Source organism: Phalacrocorax aristotelis, chromosome 7 (genome assembly GCF_949628215.1).
Source record: "Phalacrocorax aristotelis chromosome 7, bGulAri2.1, whole genome shotgun sequence".
Taxonomy (NCBI): domain Eukaryota; kingdom Metazoa; phylum Chordata; class Aves; order Suliformes; family Phalacrocoracidae; genus Phalacrocorax; species Phalacrocorax aristotelis.
The window spans coordinates 54856503-54872958 of record NC_134282.1 but is presented as its reverse complement, the minus strand read 5'-3'; the positions used below and the strand labels follow the sequence as shown (position 1 = coordinate 54872958).

The window sequence follows — 16456 nt, the reverse complement described above, 5'->3', positions numbered from 1 at the left end:
CGGCGCCCCGGGCGGCGGTGGGCGCCGCGGGGGCTGCGCCGTGCGGGGCGGCGGGGGCGCGTCCCGGGCCGGCTGAGGGGGCGTAGCTCCGCGGGCTCCATCCCAGCCCCCTGCCGCCGCCGGGCGGGCCGCGGCTCCCGCCGAGCGCCGCGCAGCAGGCGCCTGTTGCTGGCCGCCGTTGCGGCCGCGCCGGGGGCGGCGGCGCTGGACGTGCCTGTCACCGGCTCCGGGGGTGGCTGGGGACGGCGGCGGGGGGCAGCCGCCCCGGGGGACGCCGGGCACCGGAGCCGCGCCGCAGGCTGCCCGGGCAAGGATCCCGGGCGGCGAAAGGCTGCTGCGGAGGATGTCAGCGCGGTTGGGCAGAGGGGAGTAACACCAACTTCGTCTGCTGTCACTTGAGAGGGCGGGGGGGGAAGGCGGCCGTGATGTACCGGCCGGGAGCGCGCCGGACCGCCGCCCCAACCCGTTATTGGCGTGCCCCGTCGGTACTGGGATCGCGGCGTGAGGTGCTAGCGTTGTTGCTTGGCGCATTGATTATCTGCTCGCTTCTGTGCTACTGAGGAGTACCGTGCAAGCCTGTTGCTCAATTTTATGGTGCTTAGGAGCACACTAGAGGACAGGGCTTGCTGTTTCTTTGTGGCCGTTTTGGTGATCTCCGGCCTCGTTCTGCCTAGGGTATTTCTTGTTCTGCGATGCTGATAACGCTTGTCCTGATCCCAAGCCTGTTGTTTCTGGTTGGAGGTTCTTTGTAGTCTTCTAGTGGCTTACGGTACACTTTCAAAAGTAATTTTGAGGTTGTATTTATTGACTTTACCTTCCTTGATAAGTTTCCACTGTTACAGTACAGCAGTCCATGAAGAGGATCTCTAAGTATAACCATTACTCTGTTGCCTTGGGCAAGTCACAACCTCTTTTGCCATTTCTCCATCAGTAAAATGGGGATAATAATACCTCGGAGAGTTGTTACAAGAAGTAGTTAATGTTTGTAGAGGGCTTAAAGGACCTAAGTGTTATTAATTAAGCCCCATGACACATTAAGGTAAGAGTTAGCGAACCAGGTTTACACATGGATGAACTGAGGCAGGAAGAGATTATGATTTAGCTAGAGTAACATATTGGATCTGTGACAATAGCAGAAAACAAGTTGTAACTACTTCATGCTGTAGGGAAAAGTGAACAGTTCTGTGTAACAGATAGGTTTTCAAGATTGTTTGCCCCTCCCTCACCCCCCCCTTCCAATTTCGAGCTTTTCTACTTCAGGAGGTTTTGCCTGTGTGACTTCCAGTTGACTGGATAGCTCCAAGGACACTTGCGGCTTGCCCACTTAAAAGTGTTTCAGCAGTTTTCATAACAAGATATATGTTCTAGGATGCGAGCCAAATCCAGACTTAAATTCCATAAAACATTCTCCACTTTTCCCCTGAAAACATTGTGCGGAACTTAGTTAAGACTTGATCCTGTTCCAGTCAGCAGAGTATGCACTAAAGCTGACATTCCTGTTTCATCTGAGAAAGTTCTTTCATTAAAGAAAAAATTCTCTTGTCAGTCTGTCCCAGAGATTTAATGGTACAGTTAGATCATGTCTCTAAAGATGTAAACATTCCACATATGCTGGAGCTGTACATGCATTTTCATAACTTAAAGGTAATTTTCCATCTTCAGACTTCCACCACAAGTGTTGATAACTTCCTTCCACGGTGTTGATTCCCCAGCACGCTGACGTGACACTATTGCAGGCTGACTAGCATTAAGCCGTTGTTTAAAAAAAAAAAGTCTTCCGAATTCAAAAGGAAACTTAGTCTTCATCTTACAAAGTTTTTCCATACACTATTGGCTTTTATTTTCTTTGATCACTTGTAACGCTGCTGAGGTTGACACCAACAAAAATAGTGTTTGCAGAAGACTCTAAGGACCACCTCTTCTCTTCTGACAGCTTTCTGTGCAAATATTTCATTCCCTGTGGAAGAAAGTTTTTCATAGGTGTAAGTGGAGTAATAACTTGGAGTACTTGCGTGTTTTGGTAAGAACCAATACTGAACTACTCTGGCAAGAGCTTGCAAGAAAAGCTTGAGCCAGGGGGCTTGGACAAGATGACCTCCAGAGCTCCCTTCCAACCCCAGCCGTTCCGTGAGTCTATAAAAGCAGGATGTATCAAGTAGGACTGGAATTTGGCAGAAATCTAAAATTAATGTGCTTGAGACTTCTTGCCCTTCCGAAGGAATAACTGGAAGTTCCAGAACATCATCATGATAATTTCAAAATCACAGCTGAAACCAGTGTAACTGTATAACTCTAAAATTGCCTCTTCCAGTTCATGGGTTTGGAGCTTTTCCCTTTTCAAACCCTGTACAAGTTCTTCCCCACCCATGTGTTTTCAGCCTGGGCTCCCTGGGGGACCCAGTTCCCGCGTGGCATGGGTTTTGAACTTTTTGATAATCTCAGCATAGGACTATTAGAATCATCCCAGATTTAAAGGCTGTCCTGTCCCCCCATCCTCCTGTGATGGCATCTTTATTTCGTGCTTTCTCAGGAGCGTTCCTCTCGGACAAGTGTCTTTCTGATTCATGACTGTGAGTAGATCAGGTATGATGGTTCTTACTCTTATTAGCCCAGCAAGTAAAGGACTAAGTCTGAATGAAATTCTTTCATTTGCTGGCAGCTTATGTTACTACTAAAGCGTTGGCACCAATCTCTTGTAAGTTTTAAAATGGAAGATTGTTTTTCATTTATTGTATTTGAAAAGTTCATTTGATGTTTATACATCCCAGTTAAGTCTTCAAAAAATGCAAAAATGCATGGTAAGTGCACAGTTCATTAATCAAATTCATAACGGATTACAATTTTTAGGGGGCAGAATATTTAAATTGAATCATGCCGCCCTGATCCTGTAAGGGAGCCGTAAGCTCTTTACAAGCTTGTTTAAAAAGAGTAGCTATCTCAGGCGGGGATTTTGACAGCGTCAGGCCCTGCACGGTACTTTAAACAGGTTAATTTGCTGAAGTGCAGCGTTAGTTGCAGTGCAGCATGTCTCTTCTGATTGCTTGGAGGAGAAATCACATACACTGAGATACTTGAGAGCCAATATAACATGTTGTTTACATGTTGAGTTGCCTAGATGGCCATTATTTAGTATTTTAGAAAAATAAATATTTTACATTCACAGGTGAAGACATTTTCAATAGCACTTGAAAAATTAAGTGTGAAATCATCCACATCTAAAGCAATCAGTTTCAGGGGTTGGATGGTAGCTTCCCAGTTGGCAGTCTTAACTTTTTCTAAATAGATTACTTCCCAATCAGATCAGTTTCAGTAATTACTTTGATTAAGGTCCTCTTAACTGTGGAAAATAAGGAGTTCTTTCATCGTACCTCGTGATCCTAGGAGAACACTTGTCAGGACAGCCTGGTATAAGAAAATAATGAGTTGAGTATCAGCCTGAAGCGTATTTTCACCTTTGCCAACACAGATGCGTGATCTGACTTACGTCCTTTGTTGCCTCAGTTTCCCTATCTGATGGGTTAGTATTTATGGTAATACTGAGACCTGTGGACAAGCCAAGGGGAAGGCAACGTGCAGCCGCTGGTGGACGGGATTAACCTAGCAGCCGCATTGATCTCTGCCGCATTGTGGCATAAAAAATACAGCTCCCCATGGGGAAAGCTTTCTGGGAGTCCAGCCCCGTCAATCAGATATCTATGCATCTAGCTAAAAATAACGCTGAAGCCAGCATTTAGGAAGTTGCCTATCTGTTGCGTTAGATCTAATGAGGATCCTCTGCCCACGAGGTGATGTGGATGCCAGAGCTGCTTCTAAAAGAGGCGATGGAGGTTGAAGTTGCCCCTAACAGTCTGAACTCCTGCCTGAATTCACAGTCTTTTTGTTGGGTGAGGAATCTCATTACAAGGCATAAAACGCTTCTAGTTTTGAATTCATAGTATTTATTGCAGCAGTGTAACTTTAAGTGTAACATTATCATGAAAATAAGTTTAACTAAAAGGAGCTGTTAACTCCACAGCATCTGGAAAATAAGCTATGTGTACTTACTTAAAGTAGCACAGCACTAAAAAATATATCCCGCTATTCATTGCCAATACGCCAAGCGTAAGTAGGAGAAAAAAAAGAAATCTACGACTGTAAAACATTTGGATTAGAATTTACTTATAAATAAATAACTTTATTTCATATATATAAATGCACGGAGTGGCAACACAGCAGCAGAGTCATTAGCAGCAGAGTGAGGCTGGGAAGGTGTAGGGCATGTTGGCATCCTTGAAGCCTCATATGAAAGAAAAGGAACCTGTCCTTAGTTAGGCTATGTTTTGGAAGAGCTAATTTAAGTTAGTAAATTAACAGGAACTCAGATCAAATCAGAGAAGTTGTTCTAAGCAATTTAGCTTTAGCTGCACTGATTCAGCCTAAATCATAACTCAGTTTACTTTAGGCCATTCTAAAACATGATTGCTTTGATTCACCTTGTATTTTAGGAGGTGCTAATTAGAGGAAGGTAGGTAATTCAATCTAAGGATTAGACTATACCACAAGGACTTTACTGGCACAGCACTACCAGCCTAGTTAGCGGTAAAACCCCTGCACAAAGGGGTTCCTTTTGCCAGCACGAGCTGTATTTGCACTCACTAGGAGGCTGGTTACCCTAGCTGTATTTGACTAGGGAAAAAGAGTGTCTCCCCCTTCCTTCCTATTTCTAAGAGGTGGTATCATACAGGCAAAGCTTCTGGTTCAGACACAGTCTATTGTGGATTTCCTTAGTCTAGATAGAACTGCAAGGGTACTCAGTACCTTCTGCTTAGGGTACGGGGGCTGAAGGTGCTGGAACAGAGTGTCTAATACAGGTGTATTTATTTCTTACCCCCTGTAGTGGGATTTGCTTCAACCGTTGTAGTTTCCTCTAGGCTTGCTCTTCTGTAGTTTACATCTCATAGCTGGTGGTTTTGAAGTATTCAGTATTTCAGGAAGGAGTGGGCTGACTCGAGGTAACAGTTCTATAGTCTCCTTTGTCCTTGCCTCATTTTCCAATAACCTTTTCATATGAGATAACACTACCTGAGTTGCTTCGCTTTTCTCCCTTTCCCAGGAACTTCTCTCATTTTGCTATCCTAGGGGAGCTCATTTAGGTGCAGCAGGCTTCCTTTTATATGAAATAATGCCTTTGGGCTGCTGTGTGATGCCTGGTCACCTGATCCAGATCCACCACCTGGGAGGGAGATAAAGCCTATAGGTGAGGGCTGAGTTCATTCTCTTTTGAAAATGTGGCTAACTGTGACATGCTGCTCGTGCTGGAGTTACGTGTCTGTGTCCGTGTGTCTGGGAAATGAGGACGAAGAATGTCTGTCAGAAGTTAAGAAATAAATAAAGAGGATAAGAGAAATCTAGTTATTAGTAGCTGCACATGTGACAGTTGCGTTGCTTCTGTGTTTGCCAAAGAAAAGCATAGTTTGAACTGAAGTTTTAGGGTTTGTTTCCAGAGGTGGGGCAGGGTATATGAGAAGTAAAGGAGGTAATTTGTAAATAGCAGAAATATCTACACAAACATTAAAGGTACTTATGAGCTTTGTGTATACCAGACTTAAATATAGTATATTTGATTGAATTACCTAGCTCAATTTATTTGACACCTTACACTCTTGTCAAGACCAAGCAGTTGTAATTAAATTAATTTAAATACGCTTGGAAAAGCTTGTTTATTTTGCTGATCAATACAGTACTGATGAATATTAAAGAAGAAAACAAGAAAGTTAGTGTAATCTTGACACTTTTAATTTATGTTCTTAAAAATACAGATTTGGAAGAAACTTTTGAAGACTTGAATGTAGCTAAAGTGATTTTCTTAAACAACTGTAATTACTGGATTCAGAGTTTTGTGTTGCGTAGGGACTAGAAAGCTGACTAGCGCTCAAGTCTCTGAGAGCTCAGTGGGAAGATGGCTGTATGGATACAGTTTCAGGTGAAGAGGTGTTATGCTTAATTACCCAGTGGACTTATTTGAAGATAATTCTGTTTTGACAGGAGATTGGTTTATTATATACCTGGAAAACGTTTGAATAATGTTCAGTCTCAAAGATAAATAGTTAATATAAAAATGGCCTGAGTCAGTTGACATAATAGGGTTCCGAACCATGAAAGAGTTTAAGATTAGAAAATAAACATGCGTCATCAGTGGTCCATGCTTTCAAAATTAAAAAGTTATTTCAAGAAGATTGCTTCGTCTCCTCTTCGTGTATTTTCTGTTCCCTTTCAGTTTAGGTCAGAGGAGTACGCATAGCTGGTAATGTGCCATTTACTGTGCTGCTGGGAATTTGAAAGGCTCTGTGTCTGCATTTGCAGATAGCAGATATTTTGTCAGAATTACTAGGGTAAAGGGCTTTCACTTTTTGTTTGATGGTTTAGTTCTATTTTTAAACTAAAGTAACTATGCTGATAAACCCACTACTCTTACATCAGCTTACTCGAGGGTTGTCGGTCCTGCGCTGCATTGTCAAACCGCGTGGTGCAATAGGAGCAGACCTGCAGAACGAGTCCGTTGGTGTGGGGACTCCATGTCCCTGTTGTTGGCATTTCTGGAGGTTTTAGCTCGGTCTGGTCCCGTGCCCTTTGGTGGCTGAAGCGTATCTTCCAGTTCAGTTTCCGTCAGAGGACTCCAGTCGGTACGCTCCGAGACTGCTCTGCTGTGTGAGCCCAAGCACTGTGAACGGGACGGTGAGAGGTCTGTTTCCAAAGCTCGCAGCAGATCCAAACTAAAAAAACTGGTGCAGCTTTATGTGAAGCAATGTCTTGCCTTATGAGAGGGCAGAAGATGCCTTGCCACTTCTAAAGTTTGTGTTAAGCTCCGTGTGAGAGGAGTGAGAAGCACGTGGCAGTTGTTAGAAGAAGGGACAAATCTGATGTGAAAAGGCTATAAAAGAAGGCCTAAGCCTTCAGTCTGCTGTCAGAGGGTAGAAGGGATGCTTCTCCACCTGCTACTTGAGTTCCGTAGCTGAGCTCTGCTCTTTTCCCTGTGGCTGGCTGGGCGCTCCTCATCTGCCTCTGCACAACCTCTGCTGAATTAGCTCGGTTTGCAATAGGTGCTTGTTTAAACTAATCTGGGGGGACTTTGTTTATCCTCTGTGCTCAAAGAGAGTTAAAAAAACTAAGTTCTGTTTCACAACATATATGATACTGAAAGGATGAGGAGAGAATGAAGAGAATGATTCCCCCGCCCCACTTTAATGTGTAGGTTTTTGAATATTACTCTAGGAGTTTTGATCCACTCTAGTGCTCAGGGACAAAAGATGTTAAGCATTTACATGAATGGTATGCTTAGCATTTTTCTCCAAAGTCTGAGTTATTTTATTGTCCCATTGTAAGTGTCATAAATGAGGATTCTTCTTAACGAGATAACCGCAAGTACAAGCTAAAATAACCCAGTCAGTTATATGTTGTTTCTTGAACAGCAGAATTTAAAAGGTCTGTTCTCCCACAGGCTCATATTCCTTCATGCCTTCCAGCCCTCTCGTCTCCTGTAATGCCTCCAGGCTCTCTATCCACAGTATTTCATGTATGCCCACCTCCAGTCAGAGTACGGGCTGTTTGTTCTCCCTCCTGGTGCCTGAAGTGCCTGCGCTGGGCTCGCTGCTGCCTGAGCCGGAGGCAGAGCGCGCGGCTGCTCGTTCGCTGCCCTGTCCCTGCGGAGGAGTGACCCTTGTTTCAGAGGTGGGCGAGGAGGGGAGACGAGGTGGAGAGTGTCTGTGTGTCGCCAGAGTGGATGTGGGGTGAGGACTGGGCTGTGGCTGTCTTTTGCATACTGGGGACGTTAAAAGGGTCTGTCTTACCTACGTAGCTTGTGATTTTTAGAAAACTTGTAGGAACTTCCTATGTATGAAATTCCTCTCCCTGTGTGAAATTGGGTTGATATTGGTCAGTGTGTTCTGCATTTGCCAGGGGAAGACTGACAGACACACAGACAGTTATGGACGGTGCCATTGTATAAGCCTTATTTTCTCTAGAAACCAGGCTGTAAAAAAAATCAACTGTAATAGGAAAAGCTTATCAAAGCTTGTGCTAAAGAATACAGCCCTTCAAAGAGTACAGTAAGCAAGTGAAACGCATGACATAAAATACTGTTGCTTTAAAAATTTGTGACTGGATGGTCTTTGTTGAAATAACGTGCCAGGAAACGAAAGGAAAATTTTAAACCTGAATAGTTTCAGTGACCACATCAACAGAAAACCCCAGCCTCGCGGCTGATACTGGAGCAGCTGAGCACAGTTTACTGCTACAGTCCCACTGACCAGGCAGTGAAATGGGCTGGGATGTGTTCCTTGACCTTGAGAGCAGGCGGTGTGGGACAGGTTGCATCCTCCCAGCTAAGCTCTCTTCCTCCAAAACAGGGTGATCTCCCTGGCCCTGCCTGCAGGGAACAGCCCTCTCCCATGTATTGCTTTGAGCTGTTCCTGAGCACCGTCCAGGAGAACGCTGTGCCATTGATACCCTCCGTGACTGTGCCAGAGAGCTTGCTGGCAGCTAAACGGTTGCGTTAAGTTATGTAGTTATACGCGGATGATAGTGGTACGGTGCTTTAACCCCGTGCCCTGGGTGTGCTGGTTTACTACTGTAGTTGTTCTTTCTCCTGCCAGGAGTTGTATGTTTTTATTCCATGCCTTGTTCCTCTGATTCTGTGTTGAAACATTTCAGTTTACTAAGCTGGCCTAAAAATATGGCTCAATGGAGGGTTAGCCGAGTGCCAAAGCTGCCTCAGGGAGGGTGCAGGAGTATGACAGCAATTAAGACTGGCTTAGGCTGTCATGCAGCCGCAGCCTGTCAGAGCAGCAAACTCTATCATGCGGGTGAGAGTGAGCTGTGCCGGAGAAGGGGAGGCTGGAACTCCCTGTGCCAGCTGCTCTGCAAAAACTAACGTCTTGCAACTACGTGCTGAAAGGCAGCAAACGGCACAGTCAGTGGAGGAATGAATAGCTCCTTAAATTGACTTTACTGTCGGAGAAAACAACTGAACTATAGCCTGCCTTTTCTTGCCCTCTCCTCCCACATCCCCCGCCCTTGGTCACAATGTGCAGTGAAAAGGTACCTACTGAGCTGGGAGGGGTGCAGAGGAAGGAGGTATGGGAATATATGAGATTTAAGTTCAAAATGTCTTAACGTTATGTTTTTAAGGTTATATGTAAAAATGTAATACCACTCACAAATTAGTAAAGCTGTTAGAACTTTAGCACTTATTTTCATTTCAGTTTTAACGTAGGTACATGCACAAATTAGGAAATTTCTATAAATAAATAATTTCTTATCTCAATTCTGTGGGATTCCTGATGGAGAGGCTAGGTTTGCTCCTAATACTGGGGGATGATTGGGAAAAAAAAATCCACTAACCGTTTAAGCTCACAGGTGATACCAGCACTTTTTGTTCTTGCAGATTTCTCTGTTTTAATTATATAGGTACGGATTTATGGGATGAGTGTGGGGATTAGTGGACTTTAGCCACCTCTATTCCATTCCATTACTAGTGAAGCGCATGGATCCGTGACCTGTGATACAGATGCACAACCTCCCTTCTCTCCGACTCAAAAGGTCTTCCGGTTGCCGGGCTCGCTAAAAGGCTGGCTGATTTTGCATGTTTTTTCCTAAGAATGCAAACCTGTACCACACGGCAGCAGTAGTGGTTGTAGCAATGGTTCTGTAGCTCCTACCTTTTCCTCAGACAGAAGCTCCCCAAAGTAAGGCACTGGACAAACACTGTCTTCTCCCTCAACAGAGCAATTCCCGGCTTGTTTACAGAGCCCTATCTCCTACCTTACAGCCATAAATTTATTATTTCATTACATCGCGCACGTTTCAAAGCGGCAGAGAGATGTTAGACCAAACGGGAGGCAATTAGCTTCTGAAATAAGTGAAATTCAGGGTGGAATCAAAGAAGAATGGAAACACGATAGCGCGCGCGCAGACCAGCATTGCTTACAGAACTTCTGTTGCTGTTGGTAATTTGTGCTTATTATACTTTGTATTATTGGAACATTGACCAGAAACTTCCTATAACTTTCCAGTGAGTAGCCAGTGAGGTTTGTTTTTTCTTGCGGATTTTTCACCCAAAATAAAATAGGAAGAAAAATCAAGGAAATAAAATAAAATGTGTAACGTAGCCTCGCTGTGATGGGGCAGGCAGGTCCCTGAAACTCATCGCAGTTAGGTTTTTGAAACTGAATGAGATTCAAGTTCAAAATGTCTTAACATTATGTTTTTAAGGTTATATGTAAAAACGTAATACCACTCACAGATTGGTAAACCTGTTAAAACTTTAGCACTTATTTTCATTTCAGCTTTAACTTAGGTACAGGCACAAATTAGCAAATTAGTCTCAGAGAATCTCTGAAATGTACAAGAATGAAGTTTTCCATGCAAAAAATAGGCCAGAATGGGCTAGGAAAAAGTCAGGTTTAAATCAGCATGTATATATAATGGAATATGATTAGTTTAAAATTTGTATGGACAGTGAGTGATAAAAATCTTGACGGTGATGGTATTTTCCCCATTTTTAACCACAGAGTTGGTTGATTTCTTATCTTTTATTTTTAAATCAGGAAAGCCAGTTGTGAGAAGAGCAGAGGAGCAGCCCCTTCCGTGGTAGAGAGCACAGTTTAAACTATTTTTAAAGGTTTTGAAGCTATATGGTGCACCTAGGAAAAATGTTTTCCAAAGCAGTAAGAATCATATCATTATAGAGGTTTTTGTCCTACAGTAAAAATAGTCTGCTATTTTTAAGGCCAAAGGAGCAGCCAAAAATGTTATCTGGCTTTTTAAAAGACAGCAACCTGACAATGTCCTGTGGAATATGTGATTGTGGTTCTGATCCCACGGGGAGATTAAGGTAAAGTAGAGCAAGGTTAGGTTTTCTGGTGAAGTTGTGCAAAATGCAGCTCTCTTGTCTGTGTAGACCTTGCAGAAACACTGGCTCCTCACAACAAACACAGGAGTTACCCCATGGCTTGCATAGTCCGATGCAGGCTTACTTGGGCTTAATAATCTTCTTGATTTCTTTGGTTGTTTTTTGTTGATTTTTTTTTTTTTAAATTAAAAAGATAACTCTTATGGAAGAGATGAACAATTAAAAAAAGTAACTCATTAGGATTTTTCTGTGGTCCGACAACATCCTGGAAGGTCTGTTCAGGAAGCGTTTAGCAACCTGTCTGTACCAGGGGTTGTAACAAGAGGGAGATGACTTCCAAAAATAGGCTCCCTGTGTGCCTAGCAGCATGGATTAAATGTCCGGAGTGCCTAATATGTCTAAAGACAGCTGGTCCATTCCAGAATCTCAACAGGAACAGTGCTGGTTCTAGTGGAATTTGTTATCCGCTCGTCTAAAACTCGAGCACTGTAAACTTGTATTTCAAACTGTCTCAGCTATTGGTGAGCTCCGCAAGATCCAGAGATGACTAATGTAAAATCCTTGCCTTGGCAACGTCAGAGGTTGTAAATAGTGTCTTGCTTCGGCAACATTTTGGGGCTCTCTTCTGAGATTAACTCTTCTATGATTAACCCAGCTCTCCATTTTCCTTTGTTGGTTAGTCGTGTGACCCAAAGTGAAAAGACTGAATTAATTATGAGCGTGTACCCTCAGTCGCAAAGAGAAGAATGTCTTGGCCTGGAGGGAATAAACTTTCAGTTCCAAATGCATATAGTATAATCAAAACAAAGCCTTACTAGCAAAGCAATGGCAAAACAATGGTGCCTAGAAATATGAATGCTAGAGCGAAAAATAAAGTCACAGAAAATCTATTTTCTGTTAAGGCCAATTATAAAAAGCCGCCTTCATTTTTTGGCGGAATCTTCCTAAGAAAATGTTTCTTTTAGGGGAGATGCTTAAGCTTTGGGAGCGTAGAATTCCGTGTGTGAGCCCAAGGCAGGCGTGCCGAGGGATCGCGGTTAAAACAAGGGGGCTGAAGCCCAGGGATTTTGAGCATGGTTTTATTTCAGATTGAAAGCATTTGGTAACCTGAAAGATAGGGAGGAGAACAAAATGTGCTTTCAATGAAACAAGGAGAATATAGAGGTGCCATTTGCATTGTGCCATTGAGAGTTATAATCGCTAGCTATTGTTTTGATGAAACTGGTGGTTTCTTTATACATTTACCCAGATTTCATAACCAAGCACCAACATTTGAATAGTACATATTGCGTGTTTTGCTGATTTTATAAATCATTGTCTTTTTATTTTGGTTTACCTACACTGTACTAGCACTACTTCCAGACTTTGAATCGTGGTTTCCTGGTTAATAGTTGTCTCTCTAGGAGGTGGTTGCAGAAAAGCACACTGGAAGATTTGAGAAGAGTGACAAGCTATGCAGTATGTTGCAAAATACGAAACACATCAGCTGGAATAACATGAAATTGCAGTAATTTACTAGAGAAGGAAAATAAGTTGGTTAAAGAAAGGGCAAGAGTCTTTGAGGGGGAAAAGTCTCAACATCTTTGAACTAACAAAAAGCATTTCCTTGAAGTTTGTAAAGTGCTTTGGGGCCTGTCTCAATGAAAGACTCTAAGTCATTTTCCTTGACTTTGTTGTGAGTCCAGACAGGTGTATCATTACGCTAGGGTTGTCATTCGTCCCGTATTTCTCTCTCCCCACCAGGCATGGGCTTATCAGCTTTTTGTCCGTTTCCCGTGGTGACTCAGCCTTCTTTGTACGCTCACGTAAGATCTTGGGTTCTTGAAAGCATCGCTAGTACCACGTGAATGGACTTCAGGCAGCTCAACGAACGTGTCTTCTCGTTGGGAGGTTTCTTCGTACTTAAAATCTGGGTCATGTCGCAGTAATGAAATGTGCTGCCAAAATACGACTGGTATTATTTGTTTAAAAGGAAATTGAAGAAAACATTTGTTCTCTGTTCCTCTTTCCGTGGATCTGCCCACTGTGATTCAGTTTGTATGTCCAGAGGTATTTGAACAAAGTGACCGCATTTTCTCAGCAGCGAGGTCTGTGTTGTCTGAGCTGGTTGATGGTGGGACACGGAACCCGCCCCTGGGAGCTCACAGATTCAGACCCAGGCATCAGTTGTCACAGCTATTAGATTTGGTGACAGTTCACAGCTTTGCGTGTGTGGGTCAAGTACCCATCTGTACCTGCAACATACACAGCATGCATTGACACTCTTCCTCAAAATCTAAAAAAGAAAAAAGTTTAAAAAAAATGTTGCTACCTTCTTGGCTTCGTGTAAAAAATGTTTCAAGAAATGCTGTGGAAGTAATGCAGGAAGAATATTGTGGCTGTTAAAATCAGATATATTCCACGCAATTTTTCAGTGTGCTTTGTTTTGTAGAGTGGATTTTTCATGCTCCCTGGCCATCAGCTCCATGATGGCAAAATCTAACGTACAGGCACAGTTACTCAGAGACGGGAGCGTTTTTGGCTTGCTGCTGTCACTTGGAGGGGAGGTGTGCTGTGGCACCGCAGCAGGAGCTCAGTATCATCTATAGCAGCAAGCTCTGTTGTATAAAAATGTTGAGGATCCCCACACGGCTGACACAAGTTTCACCCTTCCCTCGTCCCTTACTATCTCACCTCTTAGAGGAAGCTCTTGGTCTCCCTTCCAGCGCTGGGGAGGGCGGCCAGGCTGGCTCGCGAGCTCTCTCCAGCTCTGTACATCCCCTCCCGCGGTGCTGGGGAGAGCTCGGTGCTCTGAGACCCAGTGAGGGTTCGTGGCGTCTGTCTGATCTGCCTGGGAAACACCTGGGCATTACATTTGAATGCAGGAGAAATTGCTGAGCTAGAAAAAAACCTAAAGGAAAAAAAAAAGCACCTACTGTGCTCCTGTCGCTCACCAAGTTACACTCCTGAAGTGTGTTCGTTGTCTTAATCCTCTGGGGCTCATGCGGTGCTCAGGCTTGGAATATATAGTTTTCAGTAGTGGCAATTCAGTGTTATTACTGAGTGCCAAATTAAATGTAGAAATCGTTCAACGCTGTAATTTTAAATTTTCTTGTCAGTTATCTCTTCCTATTGTTCATCACTATTGTTCTTTTACCATCTTAAACGTTTTCCTGTATCAAAAAGCCTTAAACCCTGTAATTATATGTGCCTCACCTAATTTTTCTTTTAATAGTTTGGGGAAAAATAGATAAAACAGTAGTACCGTATGTGGTGGGAAAATAAATCATCCCTAACTGAAAATTTCATGGAGGTATGCTCTTATTTAGAAATATGAGTCATTCACAGGAATTTCTTTCCTGTAGGTACCTGTGCCGTGGGGTAGCAGCTGTATTTGCAAGGGCAGTGAGCCTGACGGCTGAGTGCGGGGCATGCGGGGAAGCGGGGGATTTATTGTGGCTCTAGCTCGTTCAGCTGCTGCTTCTTAATAGCACCTTCGTTTCTTATTTTCCTGTTGCACAAATTGTTTAACGAGAATTCCCTTTAGTTCCTCTCCGTCATGTATATCTCTTCTGCAGAACATTCTTCTTTTTCTTTTTTCCCTTTTTTCCCCACTTTCTGGTTTTATTATAGATGTAGAAGGAATTCAAGAAAGAAGGGGTTTTTAAAAGTTTAAAATATGACATGTATACAGTGCAGAAACATAGCTTGAGTCTTTAAATGTTAAGTATATTTGTATTTATACTGGATTTATACTGTATAATAATGTATTTAATTGACTTTGGGTTCATGATGTTGCCGTAATACTTTAGCACCAACTTCTCACGATGTGAAGCAATTCCACTGTTGGACAGAGAGAGGATTTTGAGCTGCAAACTTCTGAAAGAGAATCTACTGAAAAAGAGAATTAAAGTACAAGAATTGCTTAGGGTTGTTTAGTGTAATCCCACATAGAGCCGACTGTACGACTGTTGGACCTCGGTCTTAGCGCTCCTCCCGGGCACAGCCGAGGTCTTGGCTGAGTGTGGCTAAGTGAGGTACTCGGTTACGCCGTCATCTAGGCAGGCTCTTTGCCGACCGGCACGCCGCGGTGAAATCCGAATTGCACGTGTTTGAGGAAGGAAGTTCACCTGCATGTTTAGGCTTGATTATTTTGACTGAGAGAGGGTGTTAAGTAGTCTGGTTTATGCTTGTGTCGGAAGAGAAACGCAAATATAATTCAAGTAAAAACTGTCCACTGCCAAATGTATCAAGCATTAGGAAAGCAAACTTCTGTAACTGAGAGGATTGTAGGTAACTGTTGCTAAGTCCATTAGAGATATTTATAACTCCAGGCGTGATACCCAGGATGTGAAATGAGCCAAAGAACGCTCTGGCAATAGCGTACAGAGGAGTTGAATGGGTCCTTGCTGAATAAATACCTGCGCACCACTGACAAACATTAAATTGGTTCATCTTTTGTCTGCCTAATATTTGTTTCAGTTCTAGAAAAATCAGGAAACTCATAGTATAGCAAATTTTAAGTAATATTTTCATTCTCAAAATGGAATTTCACTCATGTCAGTCTTCTTTCATTGTTTTACAGTTTTGTCTAATTCCGTTTTACACGCGTATTTTTTTTTTTAGTATAGTCTTGTTTAATTCCTACCCAGGAAATGGCTGTCATCTTAGATTTCTCACCAGAATATTTTAAAAGGCTGCTGTTTTATAAAGTCACATTGCAGGATCTTTTGCAGTTCTTCAAAGTGTATAAGTAACATTTCAAAGAATGGGGTTTACATCTTTGAATATACTAAATCCCATTACATTTTAGTGGTCATTTACTTGATTTCTAATTTCCTATGGTAAATAGTTACCCACTGTCAATCAAAAACTTTAATTACTTTGGTGTAACTTCTTACCTTTCAGAGTTTTTTGAATGAGGTAATTGAAAATTAAGGATCTTACTTGTGTATATGTTTATCTGCTCAACATCTATCTTTTAGGGAGTCCTGACCATTTCAGTTCTGTGCAATACACCCTTCCCAGAGAGTGCATAGCACTGGTGATTGGAAGTTAGTTTCTGTAATTGGGTTAACTTGAGACCACAGTTGTGAGTGGCACAAAAGTGTGATGGTGTAGAAAAGGCTTAAGAACAGCAATGCTCAGGCCCAAGCTTTGGTGTTTAGGTTAGGGTGTCCTCTTCTTGTGTTCTGCAGAGGGACCTGGGCAGGCTGGATCAATGGGCTGAGGCCAGTTGTATGAGGTTTAATAAGGCCAAGTGCCAGGTCCAGCCCTTGGGTCACACCAACCCCAGGCAGCGCCCCAGGCCTGGGGCAGAGGGGCTGGGAAGTGCCCGGCGGAGAAGGCCCTGGGGGTGCTGGCTGACAGCCGGCTGGGCATGAGCCAGCAGTGCCCGGGTGGCCAAGGAGGCCACCAGCCCCCGGGCTTGTGTCAGCCCTGGTGTGGCCAGCAGGAGCCGGGCAGGGATGGGGCCCCTGTGCTCGGCCCTGGGGAGGCCCCACCTCGAATGCTGGGCTCAGGTTTGGGCCCCTCGGGACAAGAAGGGCCTGGAGGGGCTGGAGCGTGTCCAGAGAAGGGCAGCGGGGC

At 43.6% G+C, this 16456-nt stretch overlaps 1 protein-coding gene across 2 annotated transcripts in view; it reads left to right on the top strand.

The window, feature by feature from the left end:
* The window catches only part of CTDSPL2 (CTD small phosphatase like 2), a 43942-nt gene that overhangs the window by 618 nt on the left and 26868 nt on the right, over window positions 1–16456 (top strand). The gene's annotated exons all lie outside the window — the stretch shown is intronic.